Below are 22855 nucleotides of genomic sequence, written 5' to 3'. Positions count from 1 at the left end.
TTTACGAGTGCAGCCTGAGAAATGTCGACTTCAGTGAGCTGCAGCTGAGGCTTGATCGAAGCCCGAGCAGTGTTTACTCAGCAGGTGGATGTGACGTCACGGACTGGGAAGAACAACAACAACAATAACAACAACAACAACATGTCAGTGTAAACGGTCGGAAGGATCGCAGGGCTGCTGAAGCCGAGCTGTCCGCTCAGAGAGCCGCACGGACTCGGTGCCGCTGCCCGCCCGCCCGCGCGCGCGCTCTAGTCCCTGGAGCGGAGTAATATTATCGCTCGTGTTTACGGTGCGGTTTATCGCACGCGCTCTGCCCAAACACAGGCTCGCGCGAGGAGTTCAAACCGCCGCGCAGCGAATGAGCAGCCGGCTGCGCGTTAGTTCATTTTAAAATAAAATAAAATAAAATAATAACGCCGAAATTACGGTAAGTTGCTCATAATGTTTCCTTGTCATATTTTACGACTTTTTTTTCCCTTCTTCCGAAGTTTAACTTTGTGTCAGTATGCGTTGTTGTTGTTGTTGTGGCGACTGAGTAAACAAACAAACAAACAAACTAGCAAAAAAAAACATGCACGGTGTGCAAAATGACGCCGAGCGACCGTCAGGTGTTGCAAATGTCCTGTAAAATGGCGTTGTACGCGCGTTTCGAGACCAATCCAGGCAGCTAACTAACTTTTTCTTTTCTTTTCTTTTTTTTTCCTCACAAGTTAGCATCCAAGCTAGCGAGTTTGTGTCCCTCGGCTAAGCAGCGCGTCGTGTTTACGGCGCTTTAAACATCTTCACTGCACAGAGTGAGGAATAAAGTCAGCTCCATGCCGAGATTCTCCTCAGCAGCGCTCAGCCTTTCCTCCTCCCGCATCAGCACACCTTCCTTCAGCCGGACAGAGAACCGAACCGAACCGAACCGTACCGAACCGAACCAAACCGAGCGCTCATTGTTTCTGTTTAAGCTGCTACTTTAATCAACTCAAATTTATTTATAAAGTGCTGCACAGGACGGTAGAACAGTAATGAACTTGAGAGGGAAAAAGTAAAATAATATGAAATAAAATACAAAAAAACTCAACTCAACTCAATTAAAAGCCATAGGTTTTTAAAGAGAAATCAGCGGCTCTGTCCTAAATCCATGTGTGAACTATACCGCACGTTCACTGGAGTCCCTAAACTACTGTGTTGAGAAAGTTCACTTCTTCTTTCGGACTGAGTAGGGTGTGAGAGAAGGGGACCACCTGCGGTTCCGGACACAGCCCGTGTTTAAGCTCTGATACATGATTTGGGTTGAACGACTCTGAGGACTCTGCTAATAATAATAATTATTGTTATTACTATGGTTAATTTGTGATTTTTCTTTTCCACACGATTTAAAATCTGCTATTTATAATAGTCGTGTCTGTAGCAGCTTTTTTTTTTAAATTGTTGTTTTATTGAATTAAGTCTATTTTAGATTTCTTTTTAGTCTACGTTTTATACACCCTAACTATATATTCTTGAATACACTATGTGTATATAATATAATATAAAATAATATAATATAATATTTATTTTCTCACCCGGTTCCCAGGTGTCTCTAAACAGGTTTTTGTTTCAGTGCTGGAAATTAAATAAATGCATAAAGTAATTAAATTTTAATTTCACATGAACGATTAATTAAATCTCAAGCAGAGTATTACTATTTATAAAAAATAAAAATCAAACCTCTCTGTCAGCCCCTTGGACAAGTCCAAGTTCAGTGCTTTGGATTAGTCATAATAGTTTTAAAGAAGGAGAAGAAACGCGAGAAGGGGGGGAAAAAGGCTGCTTTTTTTGTTGTTGTTGTTGGAGAAGTAAACAGGCTTCAACGGGCAAACCTTGACAACCCAGATTAAGGAAAACGCTGAAGATCAAACATTGGTGCTGCGGCTGTTGTCATGAGTTTCTAGAGCAAGAGCAGAGAGCGATAGGGAGAAAGAGTATTTGAACAGGCACTGTGTGCAGAATGGACCTTGGCAAACGCTGCCTGACCCGGGTTTGAAGTGTTGGGCTGAACTTTTCTTTCCTACTTTCAGCCTTAGCTTTACAGAATAGGTTCACGAATAGATTTGGCATCATTTTTGTATTGTGTTAAATATTTCAAAGGTGTGAGTAATATATATACGTACAGTGTTGAGGACTCAAATAATCTAAATCGGAGGCCTGTAACTGTAAAAGTGATGCTGTATGAGGAGATATTACTGTGCAACTCCTGTCTGTAGTGGTGTGTGTGTGTGTGTGTGTTTTTTACACTGAGCTGATCTACACTGTGTCATATCGGACAGACACTGAATGCCGTCAGGTTTGGCCGGATTTGTCTTCATACCAAATGGATTTTTGAAAGTCATCTGAAAGATGACAAATTAAAGGAAAAACAACAACAGGATGTGCCTTAGTAAGGCTTTGAGCCACCACGAGCCATCAGAACATCGTCAGTGCACCTTGGTATACAGTTCTTCCCGAAAATATTCCCTCAATTAGTGTTTTGATGATAATAGTGGTAGTGGCGCATCATTAGTCTCACGTCAGTGTAAAATCCTTCCACAGGAGTTCAGTGGATCTGGTGACTCTGAAGGCCCTCTCATGTTCTGCGGTTGAGCACATTGTCATCCTGAAAGAGAGCACTCCCCATCATCATAGGATAAAGGTGAACAGTCAGAATAATTTAATCGATTTGAAGTAAGCCTTAGTTTGAAGCCAGGGTTTCGTCAACTTTAATTGTAAAATGAATAATATGGCCCTCGCAGTTCAGATTTATTTCAAAGGCATTATGGAAATGTGTAAAATAATATTTTGTCTATTTATTCCAGCCATAGAGCTTTATTTTCCTGAATGTTCCACCAACACCGTATGTCCAAGTGGGCCTTATTTATTGGCCTTGAGTTATTGAGATTTGGATTAAATCCATTCTGTTCAAATGACCCGTCGAAATGCTAATAATTTATAAAAACTAAGTAAGAAATATAGAAATTTTGGATAGTGATTTCCAGTGCTAGAACTTAAAAAAAAAAAAAAAAGAAAAAAGGCAAAAGCACATCACTGACCTCCTCTTGAAAACCACTGCTTGATGCCAGTTTTTCCTTTAATTTGTCACCTGTGTGTGTGTGTGTGTATACACACACACAGTATGTGTGTGTGTGTGTGTGTGTGTGTGTGTGTGTGTGTGTGTGTGTATCTGTGCGTGTATGTATATAGTGTGGTTGTGAATGACCTAATGTCTCAGTTTCAATGCTTCATTTTTATCCGGACCAAGGAAAGCATTTTTCACTTCTCCCTGGCTATTCTTTGCCAGCTTCTCTGCTCTGTCCGATATCCTGATATGTGAGCTGCGGCTCATCCTCAGCGTCTCACTATTGGAGTGCAGAGCCTGACTGATTGGATTAGAGGTTGGAATGGTGTGATTATTCCAGGTGCCTTTGTGCCAGCTGCAGAGCTGACAGCTGAGCTGGGATCAGAGTGCTGGATCACTTTCCTCCGATCTCTGCCCTCTGAGGTCACCAGGTTCTTACGTGAAACCTGCCTTCCTTTCTAGGAGCTTCCTTTGCCTTTGTGTAGTACTTTCCAAAGGAAGAAAAAAAATGACAGATTACTAAAAATGTTCATATGCTATTTTCACAGACTGGCACATCATACCGGCAGGGTTTTTGGGCACTGTCCATTTTATTCAGAAGTGCTGTTGGTACTTCCTCAGTGGTTTGGTTTTGACTGGTCAGGAAAAAGGCCAATAAAACTGAGCGCTGGTTTGATTCAGTTTGCGAGATGTTTCATCTTTAGCCTGAAGTTTAATTTTTTTGCTTAAGAGCTTTCAGGCTAATTTTGAACTTGTTCAGCTTTCCATGATTCTTGCACATTTCCACAAATACAGTGCCTGTCAAAAGTTTGCACACCCCTACTCATTCATAGGGTTTTCTGTATGTTGTATTTTCTACATTGTAGAAGAATACTAAAGACATCAAAACTATGGAATAACGTATAGAACTTAGATGGAATTATGTGGTTAAAAAAACCCCAAAATGTGTTTAATATTTTAGATTCTTCAAACTAGCCAGCGTTTACCTTGATGATGTTTTACGCGCTATTGGCATTATCTTAACCAGCTTCATGAGGTAGTCACCTGGAATGCTTTTCAATTAACAGGTGTGTCTCATCAAAAGTTAATTAACGCAGTTTCGTGCCGCCTTAATGCATTGGAGATCAAACAGTAAACAATAAAAATACAGTAAATAGCCCTATTCCACAACTGTAGTAATCCATACGGTATATATAGATCAAGAATCGCTCAACTAAGTAAAGAGAAACGACATCCATCATTACTTTAAGACATGAAGTGACTTTTAATTAATAAAAATAAAGAAAAAACACTGAATTAGAAGGTGTGTCCAGTCTTTTGACTGGTCCTGTATATAATTAAGTCAGTAACTTTTCGTAACTGTTGGTCTAAAGCTATGTATTTTGATTTTGCTTCTTTTTTGAAAGCTATCACACTGTAAAAAATGATTTGTTGTTTTAACTTAAAAAAAAGTTAGTGCAAGGGCTGCCTTAAAATTTTGAGTTCACTGAAATTAATATAGTAAGTTCACAACAATTTAATTTAGTATGTGAATTTCAGCGAACTCAATTTTAAGGCAGCCCTTGCACTAACTTTTTTTAAGTTAAAACAACAAATCATTTTTTACAGTGCAGTATTGTAGTTGCATGGCCGCTTATTACAGTATTACTTAGTGAACAGAGAAAACGTAGAGAATTTTTAGCTGCGGCACACGTCGGATCAACAGTTTAAAACCCATATTAACTTGTGAGGGCATTTGTGAAATCGAATCAGCAGCCCTAGTTCTATTTGTCTTATTACACCTTTATTACATCTTTACCAGCGTGTGCAGAATCCTCCTCCCTTTTTCCTTTGGAGTGATGTGGAGTCGGAGCCCCACCCAGACAAGAGGTTTAACAACTCAGGACTTGGCTGCTCCATCATCCCATGGTGCACGAGAACTTGCTCTGCTTTGATCATGAAACGTTCTGATATTCGCTCTTGAACTCGCGCTATGGCAGTGGGTGTAATCAGGTGTCAGCACTGAGATCTGAGCTCTGCCGCTTCTTTAGCTCTTGGAGCCAGTGTGAGAGACAGAATGACAAAGATGTTAATGTTGACTCGGTGATTAAGGTGCTTTTGCTCTACATCTTTAGAGATGCGTAGTGTTTGCTGCAGTGGATGTGTGAAAAGGATATGTGTTATAAGCACCTGCTGAGGGAGTAGTGCCACGCACGCACACACACACACGCCCACCCTCAATATTAATGTGTCCACAATTACAACACATTTAATTAGTAAACCAGTTTGCATATGGAAGACCTTATGTTAATTAGTATTGCATACACAAGTTTTTTTTGAAACTGAATATTGGCTGGATTCAAAGGATTCTTGTCTGAAGGATCTTTCTTTCATCTTTTTTTTTCTGCGTTTATATGATATTAGGTGTCATACTTGAAACAGGTCTGCTTGATGTTTTGACCCTTGATGAAATTGGGATATCCGTAATTGATGAGCTGTTGCTTGTTTATTTGATAAACGCATGCTCCTGTCAGAGACGTTGTAATAAACAAGCTGGAAGTAGTGTCCGCATTCTCCTCCTGCAAGTTTACCATGCCTTTATTTATTTATTTATTTATATTTTTTTTACATCCCCTCAGCTGAAAATAAGCTAATGACTAAATCAGTCACAAAACTAATTGGCTTTGGCACCAAGCTTTTAAGGGAAGGGATTGTATGAAGGGTGCTTAGTGCAGATTTGGGCCACAGCCCGCTCAGTGCTTACAGGATCTCCAGGGATCCTCGCAGGGCATTGCGCATAGTGTGTGGAAACCGTTTTGTCTCTGTGCTGGCTGTAATAGCGAAAGGGCTGTTGTCCAGGTGGTTCGAGTCTTCAGCACTCACCAGCTGACTCGAAACGTTTCAGGCTGTTTACTGTGGTGCCATGACAACTCCACATCCAGTCAAAAAAAAAAAAAAAGCTGGAGATTGCATGATTATTTATATGTTTTAATACAGCATGTTTGCTCAATGTTGTAGGTGTTGATATCCTGCTCTTTTATAAACCTGAACGGAATGTACTGTGGTGAGCTCATGCACATTTTATCAGCTTATTACTGAGGAAAAAAATTGCTATACAGTCCCCTGTTTTTACTCTACGCTGAAGACATTTGGGTTTGAGATCAATAGATGAAGATGAGATGAAAGATCAGTTTCAGCTTTCATTTCCTGATATTTATATCTCGACGTGTTGAACAACTTGGAACATGGCACCTTTAGTGGCAGACCACCCAGTTTTTAAGTGAGCAAAAGTATAGGAACAGGCAGTCTTGAAGTAAATAACACTTGGTGTTTAGTTGCACATCCTTTGCTTGTGGTAACTGCATGAAGCTGGTGACCCACTGACATCACCAAACTGTTGCATTATTCTTTGTGATGCTTTTCCGCACTTGTACTGCATCTTCTTTCAGTTGTTTTGTGTTTTGGGGGTTTTCTCCCTTCAGTCTCCTCTTCAGGAGGTGAAATGCTGCTCAGTTGGGTTAAGCTCCGCTGATTGGTTTTGCCAGTCTAAAAGCTTCCACTTTTTCCCCCTGATGAAGTCCTTTGTTGTGCTGGAAGTGTGTTTCGAGTCGTTGTTTTGCTGCATGGTGAACTTCCTCCCAATTAGATCTGACGCATTTCTCTGTAAATTGGCCGACAGAATGTTTCTGTCGACTTCTGAATTCATCACGAGTTACAGCATCAGTAAAGGTGAGCGAATCCGTTCCAGAAAGAGCCATGCAAGCCTTAGCCATGACACTACCTCTGCTGTGCTTGACTGATGAGCATGTATGTTTTGGATCATGAGCAAATCCTTCTTTTGCTTTTCTCCCATAGGCAGCTCTCTGATCTTCATGTTGGTTTATCATTTTTAACAATGAATGCAGTCTTCACAGGTGAAACCCAGGGCACAAGCAATGAGTAGACATTCAGTGCTTTTAATTGTTCAATCAATCAATCTAACAGGGCATACCTGGGCAAGAAAAAACACCTGCATGTCATATATTCCAATGTTTATGATCACTGGAAAAAAGGGTGCCATGTTCTAAGCTGTTTAACACATCTAGATTTAAATATCAGGAAATTAAAACCTGAAATCCTGTTGTCTCGTATTTATCTTTTGATCTCAAACCCAAATGTCTTCAGTGTACTGCGAAAACAAAAGAATTGGCCTTGCAGTCCCAGTACTTTTGGAGGGGAATGTATTCTGTTTGCCTTCCTTATTCAGTACAGGCTTTCGTCTAAACGGGGGAACAGGGGCGCTGCGCCCTCTTACTCTCAGCGTGCGCCCCCTTACCGACTCCGTGAAAACATCTCAGCAACACTACGTGACAATGTGTCTGATCATCAAATAGGTTATAATTGCTCCAAAAATATTCCAATCATAGTAGATTCACCGCCAGACGGTGCAAAAACAATCCGAATTGGCGTTTTCCAGACTGAGGCCCCATGTTGTTTAGTTGTTTACTTGTCGCGGCTGCTCTCGCGAGATTTGACATGGGTTACATACAAGGTCAGCTGACTTGTAGAGCGAGATTTCTCGAGACTGAATGACCTTTCACCCACCGGCGCGGGAGCTTTTGACAGAAGTAGTTCGAGTTGTTTTTGTTGACACTTGGGCATTTAAAGATGTCATCCCGCGGCACGAAGCGCAAGAAAGCCAAAGACTGTCCGGGGCAGAAGAAGATTACTTCTTTCTTTTTCAATGTTGACAGACAATTTGTTACAATTTCCCTCTCAGATAGCCTCAGAATGTCCCATTGGAGCATTTTTCAAAGGCTTTGCACTGCGGGGGGGGAACCGGCACCATCCCCCCCCCCCCCCCCCCCCCCCCCCACTTCGCTCCCTCGCCATGGTGAGCGCCCTCATACTAAATTTTTCTAGAAAAAACCCTGCAGTAGACCTTCTGACAGCAAATGGTTAAGATCATTTTTAAAACGTTCATCTTTATTTATCTTTCTGTTGTAGCGAATTGATTTAATTTGACTCACTTTTCATGTTTTTGGGAAGTTTTTGACTTTCTAATAGGCCTCATGCCAGATCTAGGAACAAACCTGTTGGTCACTTTATAAATAATGTTTTAGAGGCGTTAACTATTTGTAGGTTGCTATAGGGCCAGCGAGTGCTGATTAACAATGAAAGACAAGGCAACATGGGAAATGCTTCATGAATTGCTCAAATATGTACTTGACTATCTGAATAGTCTTTTCATGTTAAGAGCATAAACACAATGTGTGATTCACGGTTCATAGTGACGTAAAAGAAAGGACTAAACAAATGGGTTGATTTAATGTTGCATTGAGCCAAGATGGCAATTTTGAGTGCATTTGTCTAATGATGATTGTTTATCCTGATTTGAAATGATAACTTGATCATTTTTAAGACCACAGTATGCTACTTGCTGCTTGTTGAAGCAAAGTTTGTGTTTCTCTGACGCCTCGTATGGTGTTTAGACCTCTGGCCCCTTCAGTACAAATTAAAATCAACTTAATATGAGATGCTTGATTAGCACAATTAGCTCTCATTAAACAATGAAGCTGGGATTCAATCAGGTTTAATTGCATGCACAAGTGCAGGAAGCGCTCCCCAAGCTCATGAAGTGACATTAAAAAGTGATTCAATCTTTGTTCTATTGTAATAGGAATATATTGGCTATTTCAGAGACTGCTGGTGGAGGCTTTGGAAGAAGTGGTCCATCTTGATCTTGTCCACTTGCGCCTGAAGGCCCCTTTTCTGACAGGTAAGCAGGTTGTGCATCATCTCTACTGGCCACAGCACCCAGTTCTCATTTTGATAAGTGAGTTCATGACATGGGCTCTGCATTTCACAGGTGCCTTTTCGCCCATTTTCTGGTCCTACATTACAGCAAAATGGCTCAAAACACACAGGCAATGACACTCACCGAAGATGAAAATGGAAAATTTTAGAGTGGCCAAGTGTAAACATTAAAGTTGAGGTATAAGAAAACGAATTCCAAACCTGTCACAGAAACTGGAGGGATTGCATCTTGCAGGAACTGGCTAGGAGTGTCAGTTTCACACCATATTTAAGGTGTGTTTGTCTGGTGCCTGTTAAATTGCTCTTCCCACACCTTGACTCGAACTGCTATGTTAGCAACAAACAAATAAATGCCACACAACAATTAAAGAGGGCACAGCGTTGTAATGACAATATTCATAATTTGTTTGTGAGTAGTTTAGTAATGTTAGCTGTCTGTGTTGTTATGGCGTAAATAGATCAAGGCTTGTTAAAACATGCTCAGAAAACATGTGTTTTACGCCTTGGCTCTCCATTTTATCAGTCTTGTGACCTGGACAGCGTACAATTTGGCTCATGGCAGCAACCAGCAGCTGAAGTAACCAAATTACATAGTCATGGCTTTTTAATGGCTACATTGGTAAATGGGTGTTAATTAAATGATGCAATTTATTCTCCATCCACACCCTCCATCTCGCTTCATGGCAGGGCTGCTGCGGGACTCGTGCCAGCATTCAATAAGTGCACCCAGATGGCACTCTCCTAATACCCATTTGGTTACAGAGTACTTCTTTAGGAATGACTCCACCACCAGCAAGTGATGGGTCAACTGAGTGCCTGTTGCTCAGTCTCTGGTTAGCATACGCAAATCCGCTAATATTTTGCCATATGTGTATATTTTCTCATAAATATTTAATTCTGCCTTCTCAGATTTATTTTGCTCTCATACCAGAGCACAAGTGTGCCAACAAACTTATTCTGTCTGTGCACAGTTTTGATTTACTCAGGCACCAAACGGTATATGCACTTGAAATTACATTGCTGCGATGCACGCAATTACATTGATGCGAAATAAGGATGCACACAATTAAACTAAACTCGCTTGTCCATTTACATTTTCAGTGGTGGGGAAATAATAAGTAAGACCAAGGTAGTATTGGTTTGAATGGGAGATTATTAATAATTTAGTACTCATTCATTTTGCTGGGTAAGCTAAAGGCAGGAAGGTGGCACAGTGGGTTGGCACAGTGCGTTGCTGCCTCGCCAACTCGTCGTCGGCTGTCCATCGCTAGCGATGATCACTGCTTCATTAGGATGCACAGAAACGCAGATGGGCTGCGAGGCCCGCACCAGAGCGACAGAGTCGTCCGCAGCAGTGGCACGAACGGCCTGGCTGAGCTGCCATGGAATGTCTGGTTTCGTGAGCCCTCGTATACTCCCTTTGACGCTTGTGTTCAATTGCGGACACTGAGCTTTTAACTATGCTTTGCCATGTTGCTGTATCCGGGGCATCCCTTTCCCACGTCTGATCGATAATTCCGGCATTCTTCATGTTCCTCTTCAAGACGTCTTTGTACCTCAGTTTCTGTCCTCCTTGTCTCCTCTTTTTTCGGCTCAGTTCTCCGTAGAAAATGGCTTTGGGTAGTCGCGTGTCGGGCATGCACCAGATGTGTCCAGCCCAACGAAGTTGGGAGGCTGTGATAAGGGCTTCCACGCTTACTGTATTGGCTCGCCTGAGGACTTCTACATCGGGGACCTTGTCCTGCCATCGTATTTTGAGGATTTAACACAAGTGTTGAAGTTGTAGCCTGGTCAGTTTCTTGAATGTGTATGGTAGAGCGTCATGCATTCGGTGGCATAAAGCAGAAATGGTAAGACTTGGTGGTTTTCTTGATGTCATGGCAAGACCATGGTTGCTTTTGTAATGCACCAGAGGCTTTGGTGGCAGCTTGAATCCGGCAGTCTACCTCCAAGTCTGATGAATTTGTGTTGGTAACTGCACTGCCAAAGTAGATGAAACTCTCAGAACTCCTCGGAGGTGTTCCATTGACTGAAACAACGTTGTTTGATGTTGCCTGTGGCTCAGGTGAGGATTGGTACAGGAGTTCTGTTTTTGTGGTACTGAATTTAAATTCAAAGAGGGTTGCAGCTGTGGCAAAGTGATCAACGATTTCCTGCACGCCATCCAAATCTGTTGCTACAAATGCAGAGTCGTCTGCATACAGCAATTCTTGCACGCAGATTTACCGAGTTTTGGTTGAGGACTTGAGTCTGGCAAGATTGAACAGTTTGTCTTTTGATCAAGTCCTGATGTAGACTCCTTTATCTAGGTTAGTGCCCATAGTCTCTAGGACTGCTGTAAGGTAGAGTATAAACAATGTCAGGGCAAGAACGCATTCCTGTTTGACACCATGCTTAACAGGAAAAGCTTCACTCATGTCTCCTCCGATCGAAACCTTCCCAGACATGTTCTCATGGAAGAGCTTAATGAGCTGTATCAGTCTTTCCGGGCATCCATACACTTCTAGTATCTTCCAAAGCATCTCTTGGTCTCGGCTGGGATGCCATCTTGGCCGGGTGCTTTGCCACATCTAGTATCCTTGAGTGCTTTCTCAAGTTCATCTAATGTGATGGGTACACACACATCTTCTCTTGTTGGTCTCCTCTCAAGCCAGTGGCGTCTCAGGATCGGCTGACCCTTGCTGATTTAGGAGATTGGAGAAATGCTCCTTCTATCTTCTTTTAATGTCTTCCTGATTTTTTGTGGAGTATACTAAAGGCCTCTGCATGCTCTTGCGACAAGGCTTTTGCAGATAGCTTTTCGCAGACAGTTGTAATTTATCGTTAAGCGGGGAGTAATAGGCGTGTGCGCTGTTATTCACCGCCACAACGCAAGGGGGCGCGAAATCGCTAGGAGTAGTTGGTGGGTGTGGTTAGTGGAGTGTTTATCCTCCGGTTACTTATAATGACTAGAACTGGAGTCGTATAGATGTCCGTACTTCCTCACTTCCTCGATCAACCGCTCTTCGTGCTGCTCCATCTTCGCTCGTGTTTTTAAAAATGGCGGTCGTGAAAACAAACCAAACCGGGAAAGTAGGGAAGCGGAAGTGCGTGTACAGCGGATGTAGAGTGGACCAATCAGAGCCCTCTTGTCTGCGACACTGTCTGCGAGGCTTCTGCGGTGGTCACAATTTTTGGGAGGTGCGCGCAGAGCGTCTGCGAAGGTGGGGGGGTTACGCAGACGCTGCCTGCGACGCCATCTGCGAGGACTGGGTTGTCAGCATAAATTGGCCTTAACTTTTCACTGGTGCCACTACATTTCTTTTTGGTCCATAGAGAGTCTTCAGTCTGGCCAACAATCCATGGTAGTCCTTCCTGTCTGCCAGTTCCTGTAGTTCCTCAACTTTCTTGCACCACCATCTGCGGCTCCGATTTCTCGTTGCACTTTCACTTTTAATATCTTTGAAAGCTTTCATGTTTTTTCATGAAAATCTCTGGACCTCCAGACCTGATGCCAAGTGGTGCACAAAAGTGCCACAGACCTGACGGGTATGGAAGTTGCCCGGCAGTGACAACCAACTTGCTGAGTGATGCCATCCGTTGGCCAATTTGAGTGGCTCTTCCACATGCCATCTGGCCTCGCCGACTCACAGTTTCATGGTCCCGGGTTTGATCCTGAGCTCATGTTACTGTCTGTGTGGAGTTTCAGTGCATCTCCTCCCCGTGCCTGCTTGGTTTTCCTCCAGGTTCGTGCGTTTCCTCCCATCTCATAAAATAAGACAGTATATAATTAATACGTGGGCATGCGTATTACTTAAGATAACTTGTCCCTGTGTGTGTCTCCGGTGCCCTGCAATATACTGGCATCCCATCAGGGCTGTACGTCCCACCTTATTATATGGTATACCCTGTGTTCCCAAGATCCTCTACAGCCCTGATCAGGATAAAGCGCTTACTGAAACTGAGTGAGTGAGTGAGTGAGTGAGTGAGTGAGTGAGTGAGTAAGCTCAGGAAGGTTTAATTGTATACAAAACTGCAGTCTGTGAGGCAACAATCTAGCATAGCATCATCCAAGTGTTGTCGATTTCCCAGCGATCTGCCTTCCACATTTTAAATGAATTTTACCTTCACCGCAGTATAATAAAAAAAGTTGATTTAATACATTTAGCTACTGTTCAACTGTCACTGTCTAATCATTTAACAGAGAGCTAATTTCTTAACTCAAGAGCATACTAGAAGCATTTTGTTGAGTGTGCACTTTAATGTTAAAGTTGTATGAACAGAAATGCTCTAGTGCATATGCCCATAGGGGGGGAAAAATCTCAGAAGAGATCTCCTTGTTATTTCTGTAGTTTTTCCAACACTGCAATGCAATCAGATGGAAATAAATGTGAGATTTCTCTTGTCTCTCAACTTTTTCTGCTGACACAAAACACCCGAGTAATCTCACATTTCCTCTTGAGTTTCAACAGCGATCTCTACATCTCGTACTCTTCTCAGATCTGTCATTCATTCCAAATGCTTTCCAATATATTAGTTTACTACAAGCATTCTAATGTATGCTTAGGGAGACGTACGGATATACCGTAATGTCCAAGTACATTTGAAGACTAGTACAGTCGTGTATTTCCGATATGCTGGCATTTGTCAGTACACTGTGTGCCACATCTTTTAAATTCGAACTATTATTTTAGCTGTAAATGTAGTAATATGGGTTTAAAGAGTATTTGAGTTCGCCAGATAGTGAAATCTACTTACTTAGTTATCGTCCGCATTCAATGATTTATGTTTTGTGCGAGCAGGTTTTAATCGTGTTATGATAATATATTAACCGAAGTCTATATTTTATCAAACAGTTAAAACTATATTTGGAGATGAGATTTTATGCATCTCTTCACCCAACACCTGAAAATACCTCAATTCAATAAATTATCCAGGGCACAAGAGACAGAAAGATGTTTTTACACATCATTCAGTAATCTCCCAGGCGGTACATTGGCAAAGTGTGTGTGTTTGAATTCAGCTTGATTTGGACTCCTTTAATCTGAAAGAAATCTCATGTCTTTGTTTTTTTTTTCTTTTTTTTTTTTGCTTATTCTATTTCTCTTAAGAACGTTTGGTGGCAAATCTGATATGTAAATGAACCACAAGTGAGAAGTCCCATTAAATCTCCAGAGATATCAAAAAGAAACCTGTAAGCAAAGCATTTTCAACTAGATGAGAACATTTTAACCCGTGTAACCAAAATGTAGTTTTTGGTTTATATTACGTGCTTATCTCTGTATCAAGTCAATATGTTCTGGTATCAAATTGACCACTTAGAAGGTAAAGATTTGCAGCTAAGGACACCATGTTATTAAAGTGGAAGGCTATGTTCAGTGTTTCAAGTTCATTTTCAAAAATCCTGTACTGTCGGCACGCTAGGTGCGAGGAAACTATACTGTAGTTCAGTGGTTCTACTCGTATAATTTCTCAAAATCCATAACCCATTCTGATTGGCTGAACAGTATCGTTGCAGTAAAATCCAATCATAAGGAAAAGGAAATCCGAGCACAAGAGCTTTGCAATCTACCTGGATGGATTAGGACATGTTTCATTGGCAAGGAGAACAAATTTAAGCTCGAGCATCATGATGTTTGTATGTGTGTGCACACATACCGTACATTCTTAGGCTCGTGCAAAGCAAATCATGATATGTTTGAGTGTTCACATGTATTTGTGTATGAAAGCGAAATAATGGAGATTTATGAAACTGTTTGCGCTCTAAATTTGTAGGTGAAATAACATTGTAAACCAAAACAAATTATCTGTATTTGTATTAATGGGTTAGTCCAGCCGGCACTGAGAAACTCCCCCCCCCCCCCCCATCCTTTTCTTTATTTCTTATAGAATGTGGTTCAATTTGTAAGGGGTATAGAAAACAGAAAATGGTCTGAAAATGAGATTATTTGAATGTGGCGTTTGTTTCCCGAAAATGCAGATATTTGTAACTATTGTACAGGAAACACGTACACATTTCAGTTTTCATTTCAAACGTCATTTTGCTCAGAAAATCTGTTGACTTTGAATATCGTGACCCTTTCATTTTTTTTCCCAATACACAGCCCATTACCAGCAGGAGAGCAGCATACAGCCTTTGTACCGTAAACCAAAGTTGGTAGCACTTTTGGGTGCTGAAATGAACCATGATGTGGTTTGAGATGGTGTGAATTCTGATACTTTTCTGCTCACTACGCACTGCAAAAAATGGTATCTTAGCAAGCAAAAACATCTCGAAAATGATTGAAACAATCTAGCATTTCCTGTTAGAAGAATACAAGACCCCAATTCTGAGATTATTAAACTTTAGTTCTAGATTGCGACCAACTTATTCTAAGATGTCTTATGAAGTAAAAATATCTGTCCATGCAGCAAGATAATTTCACTAGTATTAAGTAATTTTCTTCTCAAATTCAGTTTTCAATTTTTTGTAGTGTAGTTGTAAAGAGAGGTTATTTGAGTTACCGTAGCCTTCATATCATATCAGGGCGGCACGGTGGTGTAGTGGTTAGCACTGTTGCCTCACAGCAAGAAGGTTCCGGGTTCGAACCTCACGGCCGACAGGGGCCTTTCTGTGTGGAGTTTGCATGTTGTCCACGTGGGTTTCCTCCGGGTGCTCCGGTTTCCCCCACAGTTTAAAGACATGCAGATTCGGTACAATGGGGCCACTGTAATTGGCGCAAGCTGTTGTGGTTTCCCATGCCATGATGTGTGTATATATATATATATATCTTCCTATGGCAAAAGCTAAATAAATTAAATAAACCAGCCTGGCCATACACTTTTTACCCTCTCCCATTTAATAACTCAGTCTCACTGAATGTTTTTCACACCATTCTTTGTGTGAAAAAAAAAAATATATATATATATATATATATATATATACATATATATATATATATATATATATATATATATGAGTGATTCCACGCTTATGGGTACTGAAATGGGGACATGAACTTATTTTTAAAAATTCACCTAAAACCATTTCTTTTTTTACCATCAGGTCACAAAACATGTAATCTTTAATGAATGATATGTTAAAAGATAACTTTAATTTTCTGAGATGTAATAAAAACATATTTATATGCCAAAGTCAAGCCTATGAGTTCCAAAATGATGTCTGTTACATTACTTCTGTTACGATTGTCCATCTCGCGTCTGTTACAAATTAATTACAATCTAGCTATATACCATGTTAATCTTATTGAAAGAATGTGTATGTTTATTCTACTACACATGTTTATTAATTATATTTGCTAAAACATCACCTTCCTATGTTTCAAAAAGTAATTCTACATTGTTAAAATTGAGAATATATATGTCCACAACACTTCTGTTACGTTCTGACTTTGGCATATAAATATGTTTTTATTACATCTCAGAAAATTAAAGTTATCTTTTAACATATCATTCATTAAAGATTACATGTTTTGTGACCTGATGGTAAAAAAAAGAAATGGTTTTAGGTGAATTTTTAAAAATAAGTTCATGTCCCCATTTCAGTACCCATAAGCGTGGAATCACTCATATATACACTTTTGTACTAGTGCGTTTCAAACAATTAGAATATCATGAAAAAGTTCCTTTTTTCCCATGTTATTTAAGAAAGTGAAAATGTAATATTTTCTAGACTCATTACATGTCAACTAAAATGTTTCAAGGATTTTTCTGTTTTAATTTTGATAATTATGGCCCACAGCACAACAACAACAAAAAATCTAAAAAAAAAATTAGAGGATTTCATTTCAAGTTCAGAGTAAAACAGTATGAATACCGTGTATCTCTCGGTCTAGTTCAGTACATGCAACCACAATCATGGGGAAGACTGCTGATTTGACAGTTGTCCAGAAGATGATCATCGACACCCTCCACAAGGAGGGTAAGCCACAGAAGGTCAGTGCTAAAAAGGCTGGCTGGAAAAGATGCACAAGCAACAGGGATGGCCGCAGTCTTGAGAGGATTGTCAAGAAAAGTCAATTCAAGAACTTGGGAGAGCTTCACAAGGAGTGGACTGAGACTAGTGTCAGTGCATCAAGAGCCACCACACAAAGACATCTTCAAGAAAGGGGATACGACTGTCACATTCCAAATATCAAGCCACTCCTGAACCAGAGACAATGTCAGAAGCATCTTATCTGGGCTAAGGAGAGAAAGAACTGGGCTTTTGTTCAGTGGTCCAAAGTCCTCTTTTCAGATGAAAGTAAATTTAGCATTTAATTTGGAAATCAAGGTCCTAGAGTCTGGAGGAAGAGTGGAGAGGCATGGAATCCAAGGTGTTTGAAATCCAGTGTGAAGTTTCCACAGTCTATGATGATTTGGGGTGCCATGTCATCTGCTGGTGTTGGTCCTCTGTGTTTTATCAAGTCCAAAGTCAATGCAGCCGTCTGCCAGGAGATTTTGGAGCAATTCATGCTTCCACCTGCTAACAAGCTTTATGGAGATGCTGATTTCCTTTTCCAGCAGGACTTAGCACCTACCCACAGTGCCAAAACTACTACCAAATGGTTTGCTGACCATTATATTACTGTGCTTGATTGACCAGCCAACTCGCCTGACCTGAACCCCATAGAGAATCTGTGGGGTATTGTCAGGAGGAAGATGAGAAATACCCGACCCAAAAATACAGACGAGCTGAAAGCTGATATCAAAGCAACCTGGGCTTCAGTATCACCTCAGCAGTGCCACAGGCTGATTGCCTCCATGACATGCTGCACTGATGCAGTAATTCATGGTAAAGGAGCCCCAACCAAGTATTGAGTGTATAAATGAACATAGTTTTCAGAAGTTGGACATTTCTGTATTGTAAATCCTTTCTTTGATTGATCTTTTGGAAATATTCTAATAATTTGAAATACTGGATTTCTGATTTTCATGAGCTATCAGCCATAATCACCAAAAATTAAAACAAAAAAAAAAGGCTTGAAATATTTCACTTTATCTGTAATGAATATAGAAAATATGAAAGTTAAACTGTTTGAATTAAATTATGAAAAAAAGAGCATTTTCATGATATTCTCAGTGTTTGAGATGCATTAGTATATACAGTTATGGACAGAAGTTTACACACAGGGATATGAACGCCATCATGGATGAGCTTCTTAGACTTTCCCATTGTACTGTGTTTCGGTCCATCCAATTATTGCTGTCAAACAAACCCTGTTTGTGTTGGCACAGAGAAGTTACCTGCTGAAGTTAATTATGATCATTAACAGGAAGTTACAAGGCCTTGCCGAGTTAAAAGACATTTTGGAACTTTCAGCACCACTGAATCATCTCAGTGGGCGTATGTAAATTTTTGACCGTGTGTTGATATTTCATCAAACCCACAATAAATTAAAACTTGTGCACCAAATTCGTACATACAAGCAAATAATGTGCCGTTTGTTCATGTACTTGAATATACAGGAAGTACATAGTGGTACAGTGTGGGAAAACATTACTACACATCTTTACTGACACCTAGAAAATTGGTGGGTGTGGTGTACTGTGTTTGCACTAATTGGGAGGGTCGTCTGTTTGGGTCGGTCTGTCGTTTTCAAGTCACAATCGGTGCGATAAAGCATAAAGTTTAACTGGTCTAAAAAAAAAAAGTACCTGTGTTAATTGGATACACGGTGTGTAACACCTGCCTTGACTCAGCTTAAGTGGCATCCCATTCCTACTCCATAGGGTTCAATATGACGTCGGTCCACCCTTTGCAGCTAGAACAGCTTCAACTCTTCTGGGAAGGCTGTCCACAAGGTTTAGGAGTGTGTTTATGGGAATTTTTGACCATTCTTCCAGAAGCGCATTTGTGCGGTCACACACTGATGTTGGACAAGAAGGCCTGGCTCTCAGTCGCCGCTCTAATTCATCCCAAAGGTGTTCTATCGGGTTGAGGTCAGGACTCTGTGCAGGCCAGGCAAGTTCATCCACACCAGACTCTGTCATCCATGTCTTTATGGACCTTGCTTTGTGCACAGTCATATTGGAAGAGGAAGGGGCCAGCTCCAAACTGTAAAAACAGTCTGCATGCCTCGGTGCTTGATTTTATACACCTGTGGCCATGGAAGTGATTGGAACACCTGATTCCGATAATTTGGATGGGTGAGCAAATACTTTTGGCAATATAGTGTATGTGTCGTGTGTCCCTATCACATTTAATTGTGTCACAGTTTGTAACTTGCCATGAAGTGCATCAGATAAGAAACACTTGTTAACATGCACAGCATGAGAACAAAACAAGCCTGCACTGAGATTAACTGCCATGTTAATTCCACAAAACATCCCTCCTGCTCACCTTGTGTTTGCTTCTCAACGTTAGTACTTGACACTAATGTTCGTCACTACTTCATCTGAAGCATAATCCTCCATCACGTTTTTTTTTTTAAATCCTTCCTAAAGTGCAAAGGAAGATGAATTTGGGCCATAAAGGCAGCCTATCACGAGGGTCCTTTATTCTAAATGGCTCTGGGAATTGGTATCGGCGAGGCTGCGGCATTCCCAGCACCGTCGTATTCAATCAAGTGTCCACTTAGCCGCGACCGCAAGTAATTGTCCCCGAGTGGGCCACACACTGACCTTTTAATGTCTTTGCTGACCCTGTAACCTTGTCTGCAGGTCTTAGGGAAGACCTGTAAATCACACAGATCTTCTCCAGCCTTTTTTCCTCTGCACCAGCAGGTCAAGAGAAAGTGTGTGTGTCACACTGGAAACACTACTCTAAAATTGGACTGTACAGAAGAGGTTTGCTGAACGGGACTCCTCATTCAGTATCATATTTGGAACTATGTATGCATTGTTCATGATGTTTTAAACATCCAATGAGCTGAAATTACGTGATTTTATATAAAGTCAAAACCTAGATTTGGGGAGGATTGTTTTGTAGGTTTGTGCTGCAACCTAGATTTGTGACCAGACTCTCTTATGGCCAGATATAGAGCGACGGCTATGATTATCAACACCTTAACGATCTTCTGGCCATCGCAAAAGTAGAAAAGACTTTTCAATACGTAAATTGTGCATGAATAATTACTCAAACTTCTACTGGAAAAAAAAACGAGTTGATTCCTGATTACTTAGCGTATCAGATCATGTGACACCGTTCCACAATTATTGACACCTTTGTCCACAATTATCGACATCCAGATGATTATTTATTAAAAAAATAAGCTGTATGTGGTATTAATTTAAAATTTGTTTTACATAGACTTATGTTTAGTACAAAGTATCTTTTATATAAATATATGGATGTCTGTGGTTACATAAATGAGGAAGTAATTCTAATGTTTGTAAAGAAATGAACTGATAATGTTTAACCTGTGTCAGAAAATCTTTCTGTTCCACTTTCTAGATCACGGTTTGTTAATCATTTGTTGTTGTTTGTATTAACTTCTAGTTTTGTAGTTTACCAATAAATGTGAACAGACAATTGATATTGTAACAACATGAAAATCCAGGTCAAAGGTCGCATGTCATTCCTCGAACCAACATATAAAATCTCTCCTGATATTGTAATATGTGGTAGATATTATTTTCTGAATGGAACAAAAAAATCTGAATATTTCAAGCATGTAATTTTTTATATGCTAGGAATTTAATTCTGGTCTAATTCTATTTATTGCAATAGGATTCCAAGTACTCCTATAAACATTCCATTCTGTTATGGATCAGAAAAAAAACGTGGCCTCCCCTGCGAGTAGTGAGAAATGGTGCAAAACCAACGCATGAAACTAATGTCGCCGAGGAATCATCGAGCTGGCAGACCAAGGTACAAGCCAAGGTCAAGACCAAGGCAGAGAACGTCCTCCTTAGGACGGGCGGATACCCCCACCGTCGAAAACCAAGGCCTGTCAGTGCTCCAACTCAACGTCGAGGGCCTTACCATCGCCAAACTCGAAGTCATCAGACATCTCGCCGATTCCAATAAAGTGCCAGTTGTTCTCCTGCAAGAGACACACTGGGATTCTGACGACAGCCTCAAGCTGCTTGGGTTCCTCCTCGCTGGGTCCATCCACAGCAAGAAGCATGGAATGGCAACCTTTGTCCGGGAAGGATTAAGTTGGTCAGCCACCAACCACTCTCCACCTGGCTGCAACATTGAGTGGCTGGTCACTAAAATCCAAGAAACATCTGTTGTGAATGTATACAAGCCCCCCACCAACAGCGTTGACTGTATCATCACTTCCACCTGTGCCTGCTCCCGGCATCTATGCAGGTGACTTCAACTGCCAACATACAGATTGGGGTTACAACCACACATCACATGATGGTGAAGCGCTGAGTGGGCTTCTAACATTGAAGTACTGCTGCTCTTCGACCCAAAAGAGCCCCCAAGCTTCTTTTCTGCACGCTGGAACTCTTACACCAACCCAGACCTGGCCTTCGCCGTATGCCGCAGTAACGACCCGAAACCGGAGAGACGTGTCTTGGACAGGTTCCCTCGTTCACACCACCGGCCATCCATCATCAAAGTACCATCGCTGGTACAGCCGGTAGCTGGCAAACTGGTTAGGAGATGGAATTTCAGGAAGGCGAACTGGCAGTTGTTTATGGCAGAAAGGGAAAGAAGAACTGCTGGTCTGCTGGACCCAGAAGCAGCTGATGTGGACGCTGCATACGCCACTTACTGTAAAGTCCTCCTAAGGGCAGCAAAGCACAACATCCCGCGTGGCTACAACAAGAACTACATCCCGTGCTGGGATGAGGAGTGCAGCTGCCTGCTGCGCCAACACCAGCAGGTGAGCTCTAGGGAAGAAATGGACACAACAGCAACAACCTTACTGCAGAAGCTGGACAACACCCAAGGACTAGGTGGACTGAAGTAGTGGAATCTATCGACTTCACCCACTCTAGCCGGAAGGCATGGCAGACCATCAACCTGCTCTCAGGGAGAAAAACAACACCCCGCAGGTATCAAGTGACAGCAGGTGCCATTGCTTCCCAGCTCCTGAAAAATGTCCGCTTCCCATATGCAGACAAAAACTTCACACGGCTGATCTCGTGTGAGGTATCGTCTCTCTCCAGGGCAGCCAGCGTCAATGCCAACCTCTCAGGAGACTTCACAGCAGCCAAACTAAGTGCAGCAATTAACAAACTGAAGCCGGGCAAGTCACCAGGTCGAGACAGTATCCACCTAGAGTTTGTCGTACACCAAAGTGAAAGAACATCTTGCTGGCTATGCTCGTTCTTCTCAGCATGCTTCTGGAGGTCCAAGCTTCCAAAGACCTGGCGCCATGCTTCCGTCATAGCCTTGCCAAAGCCAAACAAACCTACTGAAGATTCGAAGTCCTACAGGCCCATTTCTCTGCTCTGTGTCCCATATAAGATCCTGGAGAGGCTGATTCACAGCTGCATTGAGCCAGTGGTGGATCCACAACTCCCACCGGAACAAGCCGGCTTCCGCTGAGGTAGGTCAACAGTGGTTCAGGTAACTCTACTCACTCAGGACATCGAAGACAGCTTTCAGGATAACGAGAAAGCTGGAGTAGTGTTCCTGGACCTGACAGCCGCCTATGACACCGTGTGGCACCATGGACTACATTTGAAACTGTTGAGGACAATCCCGGACCGGCACATGGTGAGGTTCATCATGGAGATGCTATCGAACTGTAGCTTTATCCTACAGACTAGCGATGGCCAGACCAGCAGGCTCCGAAGGCTGAAGAACAGTGTCCCGCAAGGCTCCATCCTCTCACCAATGTTGTTCAACATCTACATTCACGACCTGCCAGATATAATATCTACCAAGTACGGCTATGTGGATGATTTGGCCATCATGCTTCGATGCCCAACATCGAAGGCGATGGAAGATGGCCTCAACCGAGACATGGGCATCCTGGCAGACTACCTTCAGAAGTGGCATCTTCAGCTCAGCATGGGCAAGACAGTGTCTGCAGCATATCATCTCAACAGTCGGGAAGCAAGAAGGGAACTGGACGTGTATGTTGGCAACAACCGCCTGGAGTTCCAGCAAGCCCCCAAGTACCTTTGTGTATG

General features: G+C 41.7%; 1 protein-coding gene across 6 annotated transcripts in view; it reads left to right on the top strand.

Moving 5' to 3' along the window:
• Window positions 1-22855, top strand: part of foxp1b (forkhead box P1b) — a 402937-nt gene continuing 380082 nt past the window's right edge. For 5 of the 6 annotated variants that reach the window (XM_060919242.1, XM_060919241.1, XM_060919244.1 and 2 more), the window contains exons 1-2: window positions 1-427; window positions 8741-8819. The gene's annotated coding sequence lies outside the window, so the exon portion shown is untranslated. The remainder of the gene's footprint in view (window positions 428-8740; window positions 8820-22855) is intronic. The other variant, XM_060919243.1, reaches the window with a different exon arrangement.

The sequence above is a fragment of the Neoarius graeffei genome, chromosome 4, assembly GCF_027579695.1.
Source record: "Neoarius graeffei isolate fNeoGra1 chromosome 4, fNeoGra1.pri, whole genome shotgun sequence".
NCBI classification, from domain to species: domain Eukaryota; kingdom Metazoa; phylum Chordata; class Actinopteri; order Siluriformes; family Ariidae; genus Neoarius; species Neoarius graeffei.
Note: the sequence above shows the minus strand (reverse complement) of the source record. Positions and strands in the feature narration are given on the sequence as shown.